Genomic DNA, 21,956 nt, shown 5'->3' with positions numbered 1-21,956 from the left:
TTTGTGCGCGATCCACCAACCCTGGCTGCTGCCTCCACAGTGCTGGATTGCAGGCACTGGACGACCACCGTCTGGCTGATAAGGCTATAAAGTTAACTGTGTAGTCAGACCATCGGAGACTGTCGTTGGCACAGATGTTAATTGCGCTCAAGTGTCGAGGTTATAGTTGCAGCTAGTGCTGTATATATATTTCTGACGTTTTCAACATTAGTTTGTGTCGTGCTGTACATAGACTGCGATGATCTTGTTCTCTTAGTTATTCGTTTTTGGCCGCATTGTAACTAAAGTGCTTCCCCACTTTCACAACCTTCTGAGGCAGTCAACCTTTGGCAGCGGTCGTCAACCTAAACAAACAAGAAGAGCATTTTTTTCGAAAACGACATTTCAAGAGCCACAATGCACTGTGTGGTGAATACAAGATGGTGGTCCTTAGCAGTCCTTGATGAGCCGCATGCGGCTCCAGAGCTGCAAATTGCCGACCTATGCCCATGGTAAACTAGACTTCCATGGTGAACTGGACTTCCATGGTGAACTGAATTCCCATGGTAAACTGGACTTCCATGATCAGAGGTCGGCAATCAACATAACAAGAAGAGACATTTACCTCCAATTTCAAGAGCCGCACTACAGTCCTGAAAGAGCCGCACTTGGCTCCGGTTCTGCTGGTTGCCGACCCCTGACCTAGAAGAAGAAAGAGAAGGCACCACTGAAGTTCCCTGAACACTGTTGCAAAAGAGCATCTTAGATCAATGGGCCTGAATCGAAAATAACCTGGCTGGAATGGCTGCCCTCAATGAGATTTTACAATCGAAATAATGTAAAAGTAAATGTTTAAATCTTTGCCATTCCCCATCTTCCTCCAACCTGTTCTGAGCTCTAATATGGCGACTCAGTCTTACATGGTGCCAGGTGCCCTCTGTGGACAATTTACAGTGCCTTAAACCATAACGTTCGAGGGCAGGAGTTGATGGATCACAAATATATTTATTAAAATCCCAACCTGCTGGGGTGTGAGATTGCCAGAAGAAACTATACGAACAGTGTGTTATTTATTTAATCTGTGCAGAGTTTTTAATTATTACCTTCTCCCTATGGGGGCTTTCTCTGGTTATTTTGTTTCTTCCTGATGTAAAAAAAAAACATGCCATGAGGCTTTCCCGTGAACACTGCCTCTTTTGCATCACATTCATTGTTATCTTGGCAATAATCGTTTAGCAGAATCGGCATCAGTAGCAATAGCTAAAGCAATAACGAGATCATCATGATTTTACACATCAGTATCATCAATTATGATCTTCATCAGTAGTGAAATAAATATTTTAAATGTGGCAGGTTGCTATAACCGTGAAGGTGGTCATAGTAATCTCAAACGCATTGCATGTTTAACAATCGAAGGAGTTGAATCACTTAACCCCAACAATATCCAAGGAGTAAAAGCAATCGACGAACATTTTACGCGTTGGATTTCATGATCAATAAAATTATTCATAATCAGTTTATTTTGTGTTAGAGTACTGTGTATGTATAATGCCGATTTTTAACCCGCACCCTTTACCACCAGACAGAGCCCATCAAATAAAGTTGTCACAATACACAAGAGTTTTGCTTGCTTTTAAAAATTCCTGCGGTTTGCTTAAAAAACAAATAAATTGATGCGTTTTCCTACGTGACAACTGGTTTTGATAGGCTCCATCACGTGGTGGTGAATTATCATGAAAATATAACATTATATAAATGTAGTGACATCGCTGGATGTCACCATGCTGTGGGTGCAGTACCGGCCCTAGAGGGGCACGGTGTGCGCTGGATAATAGCGCTGGATGGCACCAGGCTGGAAGTGCAGTGCCAATACTACAGGACAGGGTGTGTGGGTGCCGACCGAAGGATAAGGTTGTTTGATGCTATGGCACTCTGGTTACCCGGGAGGACATGTGACTAGTTAAGTTGACAGAGGGGCCCCAAGAGGGGGCTAGGGGGGTCAGGTGATTGGGACCCAGATCCTTCCCGAAGATTCCGGAAGGTGGACGTGGCCAAGGGCGGAGGCGGCCACGCCACAGATAATATAAGCCGGGTCCCGAGAGAGACCATGGTGGTTCATCCCGGGAAAGAAACCCTTCATCTACGATCTCCGTTCAACAAGTCTTCTAGCACGTGGACAAAGGCAGATGTTGTAGTCCCAGGTCAGTAGTCTCAGTTACGTGGTAACTAGTGTAGTTAGCCAAGTGGTCACCACCTTAGGTTGTTATTCTTTTAAGGGGAAGTTACCCCGTGTGTTGGAACTGAATAAATATGTTGCCTCCAAAGTCTGCGTCTGGAACTCAGTTGAACCCATTATATATAGCTTAACACGAATATTATCCATAAGGGAAGTTCTTTTTTAGGTTAGATTGCATAAATATATAAATGTGTTGTTAAACCCACCACCACCCAACACAACCAATTAGTAAGGTTTGTTATGTAAACAAAACATATTGCAATGCATTACTAGTTCAGTAGACCGGTGTGCAGGAAAGTAAATCAACAACATTTACAATTCGAGTACGAAGTTTGCCTGGTAATTACAACCAGCTTCATCAGGCGAGAGTCAGAGTTGTGGAGAAATCCTTCTGGTATTAAAACTTTCGTGACTACAGGTATTCATATTCTTGTTTCTTTTGGTAAAGTCACGTAGATATAAAATAAAAAATAATACAATGAAATTTTTAAATGAAAATAATAACGAATTGAAAATCATTGAAGCAAAAAACTCACGACCTTATAAGCAGTTACATTTGGAGGCTTGCCCCCTCTTTTCTCTCCGCCTGATGAAGACCGCTTGTTACTTTACCGAAAAAACCAAGAATGTTAATTCCTACAGTCACAAAAGTTTGAAGTCGAAATTTTATCACCTCTACGGGGAGGGTTTCCACATAACCGTAAAATATTTTAACAAACTCCGAGAAAAGAAAGCTCATCTGATCGAGTCGCTCACATTTTTGAAGAGATGCCGCGACTCTAAGGTAATACTGACCTCATTCACACTGACCTCTGATGCTGTCACATCTTCCAATGCCAAACAAATTTTGTTCAGAGGTAGCTTGGCCCTTATCTCTGAGAGAATTAGACTGATCCGTACTGAACTGGATCGTGTAGACAAGACACTCTTGAAATCACACTTAACATTGACAGAAAAAATGTCTACATCTGATTGGGAACATACAGATAACATGACGGCTTCGTCAGCTGCTACAATATCAGCTAAATGTAAAGATAATCTGCTTTCCAAATTCAACTTTCTTTCCAAGAAGAAACCAGATCAACACACGTTAAAAAGTTAGACGTTGACAAGGTTGTTATTAGTTTGAGTAATAGACTAATTTCCGATGGTCTAAAGTCGGTTTTGGCTAAAGGATTGAACTTCGCAGTCACCCACAAACACATTATTGCTCAGGTCGATGTAGCTCTTAAGGGTTTGGGACACATCGCTGCAGACGTGACAAGATCTGAAATTGCTGCAACTTTCAAAAGCGCTAAGATACCAGTCAGCAACATCAGTAAGGAAGGAGCACTCTGAATTATCTCAATTAAAAAGAGGAAAGATATCGTCATCCTCTCAGCCGACAAGAGCAATGCCACGGTCATCATGGACAAAAACGAGTACAATAACAAAATTCAGGATCTACTTAATGATGGTAACTACACAAAAAATAAAAGAGATCCCCCCAACTTCCTCGTTACAAAAACGAACAGTATCATCACTGATTCAGCTTCATTAATTGAACAGACCAAACGGTTTTCCTTAAAACCTTCTGCTGCTCGACCACCTAGGCTATATTAATAAAGAAGGTACACCCCTTTGTCCCATCGTCTCCACCATTGGCTCACCCACCTAGAAACTGGCCTGATATCTGTCTGAGACCTTGCAGCCATTCACTGGTAAGACCACCTCTTTTGTTCTTAACTCAGCTCACCTGGTATCGTCAATTAAAGACATCTCACTGTCCCGAGGTGATTTGCTCTTAAGTTTCGATGTAGTTTCTTTGTTCACCAAAGTTTCTGTGCCCGATACCATTACAATAATTGAATATTTGGTCCAACAAGGACTGAATGCTGATGTACTAGCCCTGGTGAGACACTGCCTAACCAATACATACTTTACCTGGAATGGAACTTTCTACAAACAAACTGAAGGCACCCCAATGGGCTCTCCCTTATCTCCGGTTTTGGCCAACATTTTCATGGAAAAATATGAGATGAACGCCATCCAGGCATCCACTCTATGCCCGTCCTTATTGAAGAGATACGTGGATGACACATTTGTCATCTGGCCACATGGCCGAGCAGCTCTGAAACAATTCCTCAACCACATAAATTCCATACACCCAGCAAAATGGAGGTAGAAAAGGATGGCATGCTACCTTTCTTGGGTATCTTAATAAAAAGAGACCGGATGGCTCATTGAGCCACTCTGTCTACAGGAAAGTAACCCATACTGACGCCTACCTAAAACCTGATTCCCACCACCATCCATCCCAGAAAAATTCCCTCATCAAAACGCTACACCATAGAGCTCAATGTATCACCGACCATGAACACCTGACCAGTGAACTCAAACACGGACATCAGGCTCTCAAGGCGAATGGATATTCTAACTACACAATCCGCAAAGCCATCACCCAAACTGAGGAAGGAGCCATCTGAAGATCCAATAAATACCATCACATTGCCTTACATAGTAGGGATAACCAAAAATATTTCCAAAATCTTGAACAAACACAAGATTCAGGTCCGATTTAACAGCCCCCTCCCGTTGTGAGGGGCCGCGGGGGATCCGAGAACACCCTGCAGCCCCCTCCCTCCCGGGCTGGCGATCGTAACGACCTCCCCGCCGGCTCGGGGTACCTCCCCTGATGGGCACTGTCCGCCATTGCGTGTAAGTGCAGCCCATCTACGGTTGGATATTCCTTCTCTGCAACACAGCTACAGCTTCCATCACCCAGACACAATGCAAGGTACAGATTTCGAAACCCGTATTTTACATTGGAAAGTAACCAACTTCCTATCTTTAATTCGGATCGCTCAATAACAATTTATCAACCATAAAGTTCTGCCCAGCAACGTACATGTGTAGTAACATAGCGACATCTACCGGTTGGAAAAGGAAAGCACGGGCACAGGCACCACAATAAACATCATCCAATCACAAAGGGAGAGGTATCTGGGCCAAAGGTAAAGGGTGGGGCTGGCCGAGATACTAGAAGGTTCCAAGAGAGGGCGTGGCTGGAGGCGGAGCTTAGCCGCGCCTGCGGCAATATAAGTGGGGGCGGAGGAGGACTTGTGGTCGGTGTGGGGGAGCCTTGGGTCCGGACTGCGTCGCTGCTCGCCGTCATCTCTCTCCGTCGTTCGGCCACGTGCCCGATAGGGATGCTAATATCCACATGTGTACTCAGAGAAGGAAGAGGATAAGGTTGGCCTGTGGTGTGCCCGAATGTGAATAAAGAAGAGAGTACCCTCTACACGACATGTCGCAGAAGTCGCTCATTACACATTTATCAAGTAAAAAAAATACTTTTTTAGTCAGGTGTAAAATTTTAGGCACGTTTCCTCACACTCTTTGCTCTCTTCATCATCGTCATTGTCATTATTTTCTCCATGCAACATTTTCTTCATGTTCATGGGTGCCTCTGCCACTTCATGGCCCATTTCGAGCAAAAAAAATGCTCTTCAATATTGTGTGGACGATATTCGGCAAAACTGCCACAGAACGACGGGAACAAACACGGGTATGAACGAGGTTAAAATGGGCCGGCACCTCCTCTCTCCCCACTCTGGGCAATCAAACAGTTTTTGAAAGGTAAATGACAGAATGAACTCTATAAAGTGCAAAATTACCCCGTCTTAAATCGTGTGATGCCAATTTTACAGCCCAAAAAGCATTAAATCTGAACTCTCACAGACCAAGTCGTGAACCTTATCTGTTAAGAGAATGGCATAATAAAGCAGATACTAGAACACAGCAGCTGAGATGTCTCTCAGTGACCTTTAATCCACATACTAGGGGGGCCCATCCCCCCACATGCAACTGCTACAGAGCTTCATGGGACATCGGATTCCTCCAGTTTAAATAAAGATTCTGATGTTGATACAGATAAATGGTTGTACCACGGCAGTTTAAGCAATGTATATGTGTATATATCTTAGCGTCTTCACTGAGTTCTGTTCAGCTCTGCCCCCCCCCACTCCCATTGTTCAGTTCCCAAAGCACACAAACAGAAATGCAATCACATCACGGGCGATTATTCGTGATGAGCTGACACTGACTGCCAGTCCAGCGGAGGAATGATTACAAGCTGTGTGTGCTCCGTACACAGGCATTTTAACCCACCGGAAACATCCTCTATCTGTCTGTGATGCGCTCGCATGGCGGCCGCATCTGCCCGTGCCGATCGTCATCAATTCGGATTGGCAGCAGACTGTGACTTCCCCACGCGCCAGGACATCGACATCACGGCTCCCGCAGTCTTGCGTTGTGTCTGGCCAAAGCTAAGGAAAACTCACTGCCGGTCAACGGTGCACGACTTGTGAACTCTCAACCGGTCGTGCTGTAGACTCGAGATGGAAATGTTCCGTGAAAATTTACAGAGCGTAATCACAGTGCACTTGTGCTGAAAGAATGTTGAAAATACCGAATGTGTTACTTATTTATTCGTGTATTCTCTCAGGTTGCAGATGCAGGTAGAATGTATCAAAGAGTGAAGCTATAATATGGTCATGACCATGAATCATAGCGATTTGTTTTTTACAAGCGGGTGGAGTGGCTGCAATCAGGACATGAGGTTGTTTGTGATGACGACAGAAGTTGTGGTGAGCAAGTTGATGCATCGTCTGCAAAAAAATGTTTGCACACGTTGAGAGGTTGAGTGTGGATAGTCGAGGAGAAATAAAATGCCCTATCAGAGATTGCAGGGATAAGTGAGGGAGAGTCCGTAACATGATGATGAAGCAAATAGGAGCCAGATATCTACAAGGACGTCCACGTCCATGTCAATGCAATCGTTCCACCCGTTTGCAAATATTGCCATGGTCCATACAGTTTACACACCCTAAGAAAAAATACATGTAACAGTATGACGCTCTTCTTGTTTGCAGTTGAGCAAAGGTATCACCACTCTTGTGACACATATACTATATACTATATTCTGGTCAGGTTCAATTCACTTACCGGTGAGATTAGAAGTCTGTAATTGAAATGCCTTTCACGTACAACTCTATAGCATCACTCCGTGTTATTGCTGAAATGTATGTTTACATATATACAAACTAAAACACATTCGTGGATATTACTGCCTTAAAAGTACAAACATATATAATTGGTATCGTGTTTGGCAATGGCTCTTTTTCACAACACATAGAGAGGCCACACTACGTTTCTGACCTTTCTATGGGCCAACAGAGCGAACCGATCCACGGAGGATGTCGTGGCCACAGCACTGCATGCTGCACTGTCACACCTGGAGCAGCAGGGGAGCTATGTGCGGATGCTCTTCGTGGATTACAGTTCTGCGTTCAACACCATCCTCCCACACAAACTGGTGGTAAAACTGGGCGACCTGGGGCTTCCACATTCCACCTGCATGTGGATACATAGCTTCCTCTCGGGCCGCAGACAGAGGGTCAGAGTGGGCCGTCATACATCCACAGCCCTGAGCCTCAGTAGTGGTTCCCCCCAGGGCTGTGTACTGAGCCCCCTGCTCCACTCCCTCTACACACATGACTGTGCCCCCGTCCACCATAGCAACACCATTGTGACGTTTGCTGATGACACCACCGTGGTGGGGCTCATCTCTGGGGGGGATGAGTTTGTCTACAGGGACGAGGTGGAGCGGCTGACAGCATGGTGCAGGGGCAACAACCTATAGGAGAAAGAAAACCTACAGGAGAGGGTGGCAGACTTCCGCTTCCTGGGAGTCCACATTGGGGAGGGCCTGACCTGGAGCGCCAACACCACTGAGCTACTGAAAAAGGCCCAGCAGAGACTTTGCTTCTTGAGAATACTTAGGAAGAATAACATCACACAGAAACTGCTGGTGTCCTTCTACCAAGCTTCCATCGAGAGCATTCTTACATACTGCATCTGTGTATGGTACACCAGCTGCACAGCGGCTCAGAGGAAAGCGCTGCAGAGGGTCATCAACATGGCCCAAAAAAATCGCCGGATGCCCTCTCCCCACACTGGAAGAACTACACAGCGACCGTTGCATTAAAAAAGCGCAGAACATTATAAAGGACTCTTCTCACCCTGGACACTCTCTGTTTGAGCTGTTGCCATCAGGCAGGCGATTCAGATCAGTCAAAACAAGGACAGATTCAAACACAGCTTTTATCCTACAGCAATACCCACATTCAATACTGCTAATTAATTATTAAGTAATACTGTTTACAATTGACTGTAAAATAGGGATGTGCAATGACAAAATGTACCTTTATGTGGGTATGTGGGTATACTTGGGCAGTTTTTATATATACAATTAATTGATTATCTTTCAATTTAATTTATTTTTATTTCTTGTTTTAATTATTTAAATTTATGAATGATGCACTGACTGGTGAGCATTTTAAATTTCGTTGTACTGGTGACAATGACAATAAAGGATCTATCTATCTATCACTAATGCGTACAGACCAGTGTCGCAGTGGGCCATAGCTTGGCAAGCCATCCGAGAGTCTTTGTTGGTCACACCCAGGCCCGTGTACCACCAGCTGATGTACACCACTTTTAACGGTGGCGAAGATGTTAACTAGCTCGCCTAGTATATAGGAGGTCGTGGGTTCAATCCAAACCCAAATTGCCTGAAAATTTGGAGTTTGCATGTCTCTCTCCCTGTAGTCGCATGGATTTTTCTCCGGGTCCTCCAGTTTTCCCCTCTACATTTAGAAACGTGTGCTTTAGAGTGATTGGCTGCTAACCATTTCCGCTTGATGAGCCACTTCGTTGAGCTATCGTTTGTGGCCAGGTTGCTTCTGAAAAAGTGCTGCACAAATGGTCAAACAAACAACCCTCATGACCAACAAGTTGTGGGGACCCCTTCGATCAGCAGTGGATTGACAAAGAGCCATTCATTTATTGTGTAATTAATAGTACGTTTAAAATGCAAAAAAAACCTCATTGTTTATTGTCCACCAATTTCAAAGTATTATCCTCGTGAATAAGTAAATTGTACTTTGTGAGACTTTCTATTGATACAAACATACATTTTGAAATAAAATAGTTTCCCATCATACCAAAAAAATCTCTGCTCTTGTGACAGGTTTACATAGGGAGAATACATGGATTAAATTTAAAGTCATAAGAAGCTTGTACATTTAAAAACATTGAAATATTTACTATGCCATTGTGCGATAACACACATGGATTCTAGAAACCCCCAAAAAATGCCAGTGACACAGTTAGTCTATGTTTAGGAAAAATATGCAATATTTTAATAAGGCATTTAATATGAACACAATTATAATGTTAACAGCTTAGTTAATTGTGTTCAATTAGTACACGTGTTGTTAAAGCATGCGATTACATGTGATTTATCGCTCAATTGATGTGAAACTAATCTGTTAACAGCCATAAGCCAGATTAGTGGCGAAAATTCCACCTTCCTGTGGTCAGGGGCGAGCCTATCACGAGCACAAGTGCATTTGACTTCCCCGCAAAATAATACTTATTTTATCAACCTCTAACTGGGATTATGAACTGGCAACCTTCACATTGGGATCCACTTGACCTACCCCTGAGACAAATGTACACACACACACAGTAGCACCTGGTGGGGTTAAGTAGCCCATCTTTATGATTCATAATTGAGTTGTGTGATAGGTCATGGAATGATCGACTGGATTTCCAACCAGCATTTGAACATACTGAGGTCCCAGTAATGTTCAGGTTGTTTACTCAATTTTCGAAATCCTGGTGTTATTGCCATTCTGCAAATTATGGCATGAATATTGGAGGAATGGGCACTTTTTTCCGGAATCGATCGTATGTAAATTTATAATTGCTAAATTGTGCATTTTTTTTCTGCAAAACAAAATCTCCAATAGTGCAAACAAATGGTGATATTACCGATATAGTTACTTGGCTACATACAGTGCGAAAGAAGTTCGACACATATACAGACATGAATCAATCCCATAATCGTTTGACAGTGAGATGAGCGCTCTGAACGCAGCACCACCCAGCTGGATAAAATGCATGTACACAGTAACATGCAGTGCTTAAACACATACAAGGGAACTATTAGAAGTTTTGCCAACAATCTAGCAAGCTGAACATTCTGTTTAGGGCACCACGTGCTCGGCCATTCGTGGGCAAGTGTGCGTTTGACTGCGGTGTTTTGGGCAGTGAGGGTTACGGGCACAGTTGGACACTCGTGAGCAATGTTGCATCCTGCAGGGGGAAGGCACCTGTTATCAGTCACCTGGCCACGCCACTTGTGACGTAAGCGGACGATTGCTCGACAGTGGGAGCACTGCACTGTTGTGTACGATTCGTTCAAACTGTTATCCTGTATTTCACGTCGCCACCGTTTGAAAGAAAACGTGCGTTTCAGTTCGTACCCGAATGACTGTTGGCCAGCGTTCACCTCCAGTAGCTAACCCTAAAAATTCCACTCCAGGCGCTCACTCACAATCAGTTTCCTCCTTATAGCTCTTTTATCGCTACTGCCATGATTACTGTTCCCGTGAATTTCACTCATTTGATTCCTCCACTCACATCGAGGATTATGTCTGCCGAGGCTGTTTTGCCCCATTCACAGTGCGTTCAACCACCACACTGCAGGTCCCAACGCTTAGGTAGAGATATTAGCGAAAGAGGGCCATTCGGTCATTGCAGCTCGTTCACTTTTACAGTCGCAGATTGATTATAGAATCTCATCAAGGCATTTCTTCAAGAGTCCCGGTGAATCAGCTTCCGCAATGCAAGATTCCATTTTTGCTTCTGCCTTCTGACTGCTCATTTCTATAAGTTTCTCCCATCGTCTCTTTTCCAAAGTTCTCACAACCTCACTCCAAGAAACGTTTCAACTTGCCTTCATTACACCTTCAGCAGTGCTGTTTGTTGCTGGGCTGGCTGCCTGGTCTTTCGGGCGTTTGGCCTGTGCTCAGCAACCATTATGTATGTTTGTTGAACATCTTTCACACCGTACGTAGCCAACTGTGCAAGGTCTCGGGGCAACGAATGTAGGCTTTCTACAAAGCAGTACTTTGTGTAATTAACTAATTAATAGACCAGTAGATAATTACAATTCTGTACATGTGTAGTGACATTGAATGAGTCACTATAGCGCATGACGCTGGGAGATTGGTAGAAAATGGAATTAGGGTTAGCAACCCGCTCTACCAGTTGGACCCGTGGGCCAAGCCCGGAGCCTTCTTGGGAATCCAGAAGGGTCCGTAGCCGAGGGTGGAGCCTGGCCACGCTGGGGAGAATAAAAGGTGAGCTCCGACTCACAGTCGGGGCTGCTGCCATCGGGAATAAAACTCGTCATGCTGCTGGCATCGTGGTCTTTGCCTCTTCAAGCTGTAGCTCTGGAAGCATGTTGGCTGTCCCGCCCCGGTATGGAGTTATCCCCTATGGCTATGAGAGGGATAATGCCTCCTACTAGATTCTCTGAATGAGTACACTACACATGCCAGATGCCTATGAAACTTAACCACGTACATGTAAGCATTTAAATAGATGTCAGCAGACTTTGAGTTTCACTTCCTTTGTATAGCAGACAGCTTGCATATATTTTACACCTATATAATAGTATCATCATAATCATCATTGAGAAGTGTGCATTCTTAATGAAAACAATGTCATGGTTAACAGCCATGGTCTTTCAACTGCTGCATGACGGCCTCCCGAAGCATCAGCATCTCCCGAATTCTCACGATGTACAGTAACACGTGGCTGGGCGTCTGCACACACTGTCTCTGGTCATCCTCTTTGACGCGTTTCTTTCAATTGGGGTGCAACTCTGAAAATTTTAACCATCGGCCGTGGTTAACATCCAGCGACGTCTTTTCTAAGCCTGCTTACTTTTATAAAACAGTCTACAAATATGCGTTTCGTTTTACTCCAGGTATCTCATCGTTTGCTAGGCGGTGGTGGTGATGTACGCCTGTAATCCGGCAGTGGAGGCGAGGGTTGGTGGATCACACAGACGTTGTGAAACTCCTTTCCTTTGAGTGTCGAGGTACCAATGTGAACTCCACCTCTTCAATCTGCATGTGATAGTGTTGCCTCCTCCCACGCGTGAATTTTCTCTGGGTACTCCGATTTCCCCCCACATAGTAAACACTCATTCATTGGCTGATAACAACTTACACTATAGAGGGCTGCAGAGCACGGGCAATTGTTGGCGCCGGCTCATTGCGTGGCTGCTGTCCCGCGTGCCTGTGGTTCCTCGCGCCTTGTTCTCTCTCTCCAAGAACGATCGAACACTGTGTGGCGTATTTCTATTTAAAGCTTTCGTGACTGCAAGGATTCATCTTCTTTGGTTCTTTCGGTAAAGTCACGTAGAATGAGAATACAATAATAAATTGATAAAATAAAATAACACAATAAAATTCTCACGACGTTTCGGCCACAACACAAGCGGCCTTCATCAGGTGAAGGGATGAGACTGTCTGGAGGACAGCATCGTGAGAATTTTATTGTGCTCTTTTATTTTATCAATTTATTATTTTATTCTCATTCTACGTGACTTTACCGAAAGAACCAAAGAAGGCTGTGTGGCGTGTTGCAAGTTGAGACAATTATGTTGCATCTCATTGTGATTACAGGTACACGACAACCTTGCCGATCACGGGGGCTTACAGGCTTACCTCGCCTGGAATGTAGGAAGTTGTGGGTTTTATCCCAAATCTGGATATGCAGGGAACACTAAGGTGAGGTAATAAATAATACCATATTATGTAGCAGTGAACTTAAGAGCACTATTGGGATGTACCGTTAGAAGGTGTGTTTTAATTCATGAACAATTTAGCCACGGTGGCGAGATGTTAACTGCTTCGTCTGGTATACAGGAGACCCTGGGTTCGATTCTGACCTTGACGATTGCTGTATATTTGGAGTTTGCACGTTCTCCCCGTGATCGCGTGGAATTTTTTTATCCGGATGCTCCGTTTTTTCTCTCCACATTTAGAAACAGGCATTTAGAGTATTTGGCTGATATACATTTCCACCTGTTAAGCCAATTCGTTGAGCTATCATTTGTGGCCAGGTTCGTTATGAAAAATAGCTGCATAGCTCAGTGGGTCTTTCCTGGTAAAATCTATATGGAACACTCATTTCATGAAAACTGCCTATTGTATTTAGTTTGTTGTCCGATTAGCTCGGTTGGCTATATACGGTGTGAAAGTATTTCAAAATACGGACATACATACATAAAAAAAACAGTTTAAAATGTTAGTTTCGTTTCATGAGCTCAGCTCCACCCTCAGCCCAGGCAGGGTTCACAGGGACACGGCACACGGTGGCACAATCGCGATGACTTTAGTCAGTCGAGTGCACTAAGCTGAAGCCTCTTGTTTTTGTTGCGTTTTGTTTACTCGTGTTGTTTTACGTAATCTGCTACCGTTGTGTAATGCTGCCGGCGTGCAATGGTTATAGCACGCTCCGACAATCCCCAGGCTACTCTGCTCCACCCTGCAACACAAGCGGGGGGGGGGGGATAACACCACAGTTAGTCGATCGGCAGGTTGTACGCGGTAGGATAAGGTTATGGGTACTCCCAACCCCTTCCAACACGTCTGGCCATCGTGGAAAAGTAGGCCAAATTAAATCTTTCGGGGGGCAGTCTTGAGCTGCCTCCAGTTGGAGGTGCTCCCATCAGCAGTGGAGTGAGCAAGACATTGCAGGTCTGCTCGTTTACTTTGAATTGATGTATATATTCATTGTTTCACTCCGCTATGTTATCAATTTTTTGTAAAATATATATTTGCACACACTACTAGAATAGCTTAATGCTTATTCTTGGTTCTTTCGGTAAAGTCACGTAGAAGGGAAACAATAAAACAATACAAATATAAAACATTAAAATTCTCACGACGTTTCAACTGCAACACAAGCAATCATCATCAGGTGTGAAAACCACAGCAAAAATGTTTTTCTTGCTACGTGACTTTACCGAAAAAAACAAGAATATTAATCCCTGCAGTCACGAAAGCTTTAAATCAAAATTTAGCTGAATGCTTTTTGAAAATAGTGCCTACTTATTTTTATTTTTCCAATAACCTTGTTATCCAATGCCTTTCAACTAAATCAATACAAATGAAAGCTAAATTCTACATATAGCTTGAGGCTTGGAAAAATGTTTGCCCATAGGTTCGCTTGTACGTTACTCAATATTTTTTCATTGACAAGACGATTGATATTTAAATTACTTGGAGTCTGGCTCTAATATTGCATGCGCTTTATATATATAACATATTGAAAGGCTTCTGATATGTAATGACATATCGCACAACATTCCATAATGCAGTTATACGATCAACATGGATGAATGATTAAATAACTGCTTATGCTTACAAGTGCCCTTTACGCTCGTTCTATATATATTGGTGTCTTATACGATTATTGGTGGCCCTCGGCCAAGTTTACATTTCTATTTTATCTGCCAGGCACGAGCCTCTTCATAGCACAATCACTGTTCTTTCCAAAAAGTGGTACAGGAGGCGAATTGACGATTTACTGTAATTTGAACTTGCAACCTTCTGATTGTGGGGGTAGTGCTCTAACCACAGTTACACAAGGGAGTATATATATGGTCATGGTTCTCGCGGTAACAGTTTTAATCACAATCCCCTTAATTTACTTATCCGATTTTAATGAGCGGTGGCTAATTCAAAAGGTCTGGGTCAGCTGATTGCAATGGAGTCACGTATCCTGACTATTTGGATTTGGTCGAGAGTTGCAGTATATCCCCAAAAATCCATTTGTGTTGAAAAATATTACAAATCTGCACCGCACGTTCAGCTGGTTAGACATTGCTTGGAACGGAATGGGAACCCTTCCGTGAGAAGGGCGTAGGGCTCATTCAGCCGTCAGCACTCACTCGGTTCCCTTTGGAAAATAATTTGGAATGGTTGCATTTGTGATGAGGCAGTGCCATCTCATGGAAAAGCACTACAATAACAATTCATTTCACAATATCTCACGCGACGATTATACTGGTATGCTTCAACTTTATCATGTGTACATTATAGGATATATTTTAAAATATACATGATAATTGTCCTAAAGTCAAATAACCATGGCACTGTACATTGATGGCATTAAGACCCGCCTTTTCTGGGCATCTGTGAAAGAGAGCTTCATCGCTCATCGGATTCCTCCAGAAATGCATATTCTGTTTCCGAAGACAGTGGTGTAAATTTATGATTTTTATGTCAGTGGTTACTCTCTCGGGTGACATTTTTTGTTTGGTCTGATTGCTTAATTTACTTAATTGCTGACCTTTGTTTTTGTTAATTGTGTGACCCAAGTGAATGCTTGCAAATGGGACTCTATTCTGGTCTTTTAAGTTCTCACCCGGTTAAACAACTTGAACCTGAAACCATATGGAGGACAATCACTGTTGATTTCTGCACACCGGCATACATTATCCCCTTCACCTTGGAGGGATGATGGTGCCGAGTTTAACCCCAACCGAGATGTCTTGCGTTCGAGCCACAGCACCACGAGGACAAATAACAGCACTGGATTAGCAATACAGAATTCATACTTTAGACTTAGGGTTGTGATAGTGGCATGCACACACAATGTTCTCTTTAAAATAACATTGTGTTATTTTTCTGGCACACATTATAATTTAGTCAAGCCTTAAGGGATTATTAGGCATTAATTGAAGTGTGGATTATAAAAAACTGGCCCAGTGGTGGTTAGAAACGATTGTACTAACAATGGGCTTTAATTGCTATTGATATTGCAGTATGACAGTAATTGCAATAAAATGTATTCCATGTTAATATGTTTTCTGTATTTCGACTTGCAGGTTCTTAGCACTCATCAACTTAGCTCACTTATTGACTATCTTCCTAAGCTAAACAATCACAATTTGTCTTTTAGATAGATCGTCGATAAGTTTTTAATTGACCCAAAAATGAGGTATGTTGTGCAAAAGTACGAGACGTGTGGCAAGAACAATGAAACAGGACTCCTTCTGCCACATGATCCTGGTGGCTGAAAGCAGGAAGGTGATTATGAAGGATGTCCTTGCCCACCCACTGGGCCCACTGCCATGGGCACTGGCAAACGCTGATGGCTCCCTACAAAAAACAAACAAGGCTGCACTTGCCAGAGAGCTTGAAAAGACTGACTCCTGCAGAAGACATCCCAACCCCATCTACTTCCATCATTGATGGGATGAGCCTGGTCCAAAATATGAATGGCAACAACATAACCTTTGCACAGGTGGCAGAGTCAGCCTTGACCCAGGTCCTCCACGAAGGGGCACAGAGTGAGAGGATTGATGTTGTTTTTGATGTCTACCAACAGACTTCGATCAAAGATGCTGAACGACTGAACCGGGGTGCAGACACCACTCTCCAGTATAAGATCCTTGCAGGGGACCACCACGTCCAGCAGTGGAGAAAATTCCTGTGCAGTCCCTCCAACAAGACCAGTCTCATCAAGTTTATGGTGGAAGAGAGGAAATTCGCACGATACAGAGAGATGCTGCATGGCAAGGTGTTGTAAATGACCTGTGAGGAAATTTGCTACAAGTTGACAGAAGATGAGTGTGAGGAACTAGCAGAGCTGCACTCCATGCATGATGAAGCGGACATCTGTCTGCTTATACATGCATTGCATGCAGAAAATGTGGGATCAAAGGCAGTTATCATCACAGCTGAGGACACTAAGGTCATGGTGCTTTGTCTTGGCTTCCAGAAGGACATCACCTGTCCCATCTACCAGAAGTGTGGGAAACAACCGCAAACGGTTTGTCGATATCAGCAAACTGGCAAGGTCACTTGGAGACAGCATCTGTTTCAGTTTCAGTATATTTATTTTGGTATAGCCCTGTGAGCCATTCGGCTCTTGAATCGGGTGCAACCACAATAAACAAATAAAACAAAAACACGAACAAGAAAACATCTTAAAGTGACTATGACTGTGCAAACAGAAAATCCATTAAAAAAACAGCAAAATATTCCTGAAAAAAGCACTGTACACCAACGCTGTGTGCAAAAAATCCCAGTGGGATGCAAGTCAAACAACAACAACAACAACCACAAGAAAACTTAGATTAAGGCCGTCAGTCTAACTCCGTACTACAACAAAACAAACATGTCCAAACCAAAAAACTTTTCGAAATCACCAAAAAATAAAGCCATAATTGCAACGTAACAGTGATCATAGGGACTGTGGCCGAATTTTTACAATTAACTACATAAATAACATGTAACACCAAATCCTAGAGCCATAGCTGGCTGCATGAGTTACTCTACAACAACAGAAGCATCAGTCGGAGTCATACTCTTTGGTTCTATTCGATAAAGTCACGTGACTTTACCGAATAAGTCACGTGACTTTACCGAATAGAACCAAAGAGTATGGATCCTTGCAGTCACGAAAGCTTTAAATCTAGAATCAGTCGGAGTATCAAATTGTTCAATGCACCTTTAAGATCAGCACGCTAAATCAAAATACAGATAATACTTTGCAGTGTCATCCGGAGCGAAACATGTTTTAAATATTTTACGCCAATGAATAGCAGTGGCAGCTAGGGGTGTACAACTCCTCTAGAGCAGTTTTGAGAGAAGATCTCATTGGTAGCGATTCAAGTTGCAGTTCATTGGCAATAGCATTCCAGACCCTGGGGGCATCAATAGCAAAGGCCCTTCCTTAAGTTTTTGTACGGCAATAGGGAATGTGACGCTGGTAAATGAGCGAAGACCTGAGGTCAAATTTGTTCTTTGAAACAGAGAGGAGATCCAGCAGGTAGTCTGCGGATTTTTTTGTAAGTACATCGTGAATAAATAAGATCTGGTGCACAAGCCGTCGAACATTAAGAGATGTTAAGTTTGACCCAATGTAGAGATCACAGTGGTGAGTCCTATATGGGCAGTTCAATGTAAATCTTAAGGCAGAGTGATAGATGGAATCAAACTTCTTCAGTACTGTACTTGGGGCTGAGTTATACACGATGTCACAGTAGTCAAGTAGAGGCAGTATGGTAGCTTTTATAAATTTCAAACGGAACATTGGGGGGGAAGCAGTGATTGTGTCGATACAGAAAACCAATTTTATTTTTTGTCTTTTTACCAATATAATCAATTTGATCTTCAAAATTCAGTTTTGAATCCAGGATGACCCCAAGATACTTATAGATCTTGACTTGCTCTATTTGATAAGTATTTAAGGAATTTAATTGGGGAAAAATAACTTCCTGCTTTAGACCTGGTGAGAAGCATAGCACCTTGGTTTTGGAGGTATTCAGGACTAGTTTAAGAGCAACTAGCTGATGTTGTAGTTTGTTGAAATCACCCTGTAGCTTAGCAATCACGTCATCCGGAGAGCGGCCAGCAGTAATCAGTATCGTGTCATCTGCAAAAAAGATTTACCCTGGAATGATCCAGTTCAGTGCCCAAGTCATTGACATAAAGAGAGAACAAAAGGGGGCTGAGGATGGAACCATGTGGAACCCCTTTTGTTATCTTAACACTGTTTGACCTCCAACCATCTGTGAATACAGTTTGGGTTCGAGAAAATAAGTACTTTTGTAACCATTTTACTGCGTTTTCAGAAAAACCGAGGCAACTTAGTTTACTAAGCAGGGTGTTGTGGTCTACTGTATCAAAAGCTTTGGACAGGTCCAGAAAAAGACAGGCACAGTACTGCTTATTATCAAGGCTACTGTAAATGTGATTCAGAGAGTCTAATGCAGCAGCCCATCTCCGTTCCTGTGACAGACGAATTGGCTTACACGCCTTCACAGGCTGTGACACTGTCAGTGTATTCGCTGGTCGAGGGAAGCCGAATGCCCTGAAGATGGTGAGAAAGGACACTTCCTGCCAAGCGACTGGGGCAGTCATGGAGTGTGAGTGATGAGCTGTTCCAGAAAATTGAGCAGATCACCTGTCACATGTGTAGTGAGCAACTTCTGACACACGTCTAGTAGAAGGCTACCTATTTATTAAGAGCGCACAGGGGGATACACTTTGTAATGCGGCTATACCTAGGCTGTCCAAACACGCAGCCCATCTCCGTTCCTGCATTACGCTGGCAGGTTGACGAGCGTAACGGCGGCGACAGAGCTGGTCTTGCAGAAGAATAGCCACGTGGTCGAAGGCGCACACTCTTAAAAGGCGTGCTCCTAATCTCAGCTTGTTACCTGTGTAGAGGAGTAAAATGGGGACGTGACGTCACGTGTGCCGTCCAGTGCGATGACGTCACGGAACGTGGCGTCATGCGCGCTGGGCGACTCCATGACGTCATGTCTCCTCTAGTATTTAAGGGGGACCCCGTGATGAAAGCGGGGTCACTGTGGGAACGGGTAGAGTGAGAAGGGTGGAGAGGGAACCAGGGGTAGAGAGGGATCGAGTGGAGAGTCAGGAGGGAAGCCGGTGGTAGCCGTAGGACAGGGGTCGGGAACCTTTTTGACTAAGAGAGCCATGAAAGCAAAAAATTTGGAAATTTATTTCAGTGAGAGCCATATAATATATTTTAAAAGTGAATTCAACTAAATGTCAGTATAATAAGCCTCTGAATTTATTATTTTAAATAATGTTGTTATAACACTCACCATTAATGCGACTTCTGGTGCTGCATGGATTTGCTGATGTCTTTGTAGTCGGGTTGGTACTTGGTGAGGTTAAGCTTCATGCAAGCGTTGAGGCAGGGGTCGGGAACCTATGGCTCGCGAGCCAGATGTGGCTCTTTTGATGATTGCATATGGCTCGCAGATAAAACAAAATATTCTCACTTGTTTTAATCCAACCATCGATTTTTCACTGCGCATGTCCTGTTCAGGGCTGCAGGAGCAATTGTCCATTATTTTAATTGGATGATACTGGCCTACGTTTGCCGTTGCTGGGTAAAACAGGTAAACGCCCCCTTTTGAATCAGTCTGAGACTGCGTCTGCTCGGTCATTAGCTCAAAGCTAACCCTTCGACGAAGAAGATGGCGAAAAGAAAAAAAGACAACGAGTATCGTACATTTCAGGACGAATGGACCGAAGAATTCGCCTTTGTGGAGAGAGCGGGTTCTGCGGTGTGTCTAATTTGCAATGACAAAATTACATCGTTGAAACGGTCGAATGTAAAGCGGCACTTCGACACGCGCCACGCTACCTTTGCATCAAAATACCCTGCGGGAGACAGCAGAAAGAAAGCGTGCCAAGAGCTTCTGAGCAGGGTGCAAGCTAGCCAGCAGCAACTCCGCGTATGGACCCGGCAAGGTGACTATAATTCGGCTAGCTTTGCTGGTTCTTTAGCAATAGTGAGGAACGGAAAACCATTTACAGATGGCGAGTATGCTAAAACGTTCATGCTGGATGTAGCCAATGAACTTTTTGATGATCTTCCGAACAAAGACAAGATAATCAAACGGATACAAGACATGCCTCTGTCGGCAAGAACTGTTCATGATCGTACCATCGTGATGGCAAACAAAGTGGAGGAAACGCAAGTGAAGGACATAAATGCAGCGCCGTTCTTTTCTCTGGCTTTGGATGAGTCAACAGACGTGAGCCATTTGTCGCAGTTCAGCGTGATTGCAAGATATGCTGTTGGTGACACACTGCGCGAAGAAAGTCTTGCTGTTCTGCCATTAAAAGGGTCCACAAGAGGTGAGGATTTATTCAAGTCTTTCATGGAGTTTGCTCAAGAAAAAAGTCTACCTATGGATAAACTTCTCTCAGTGTGTACTGATGGTGCTCCGTGTATGGTGGGGAAAAACAAAGGATTTGTGGCGCTTCTCCGTGAACATGAAAATAGACCCATCCTAAGTTTCCATTGCATTATACACCAGGAGGCACTTTGTGCTCAGATGTGTGACAGGCAGTTTGGCGAAGTGATGTCGCTGGTCATTCGTGTGATCAACTTTATTGTTGCCCGAGCCTTAAATGATCGCCAGTTTAAAACACTGCTGGATGAAGTTGTAAATAACTATCCTGGTCTGCTTTTGCACAGCAATGTGCGTTGGTTGTCAAGAGGGAAGGTGCTTAGCCGTTTTGCGGCTTGCCTGAACGAAATCCGGACTTTCCTTGAAATGAAAGGCGTCGGGCATCCTGAGCTAGCCGACACCGAGTGGCTCCTCAAGTTTTACTATCTCGTAGATCTGACTGAACATCTGAACCAGCTCAACGTGAAAATGCAAGGCATTGGAAATAGTGTTATCCCTTCAACAAGCTATATTTGCTTTTGAAAACAAGCTGGAGCTTTTCATCACGGATCTTGAAACAGGTCGTTTACTACATTTTGAAAAACTGAGCCAATTTAAAGATGCATGCACAGCAAGTGAGCCCATTCAAAACCTTGATCTCCACCAGCTAGCTGGCTGCACATCCAGTCTCCTACAGTCCTTCAAAGCACGCTTTGGAGAATTTCGTGAGCACACTCGTCTTTTTAAGTTCATCACCCATCCAAACGAGTGTTCACTGAACACAGCCGACCTGAATTACATCACTGGTGTCTCCGTCAGAGATTTTGAAGCAGAAGTGGCTGACCTGAAGGCCTCAGACATGTGGGTGAATAAGTTCAAGTCACTGAATGAAGATTTGGAAAGAATCACACGACAGAAAGCGGAGTTGGCGAGCAAGTACATGTGGACAGAAATGAAAAAACTCCAACCCGAAGACCAGCTGATTCTCAAAACTTGGAACGCGCTTCCTGTCACATACCACACACTGCAGCGTGTGAGTATTGCTGTATTGACCATGTTTGGATCTACGTATGCATGTGAGCAGTCATTCTCACATCTTAAAAACATCAA

The sequence above is a fragment of the Petromyzon marinus genome, chromosome 23 (assembly GCF_048934315.1).
Source record: "Petromyzon marinus isolate PM22_M1 ecotype Great Lakes invasive population chromosome 23, UKy_Petmar_22M1.pri1.0, whole genome shotgun sequence".
Classification (NCBI taxonomy): Eukaryota; Metazoa; Chordata; class Hyperoartia; order Petromyzontiformes; family Petromyzontidae; genus Petromyzon; species Petromyzon marinus.
This window is presented reverse-complemented; position numbering follows the sequence as displayed.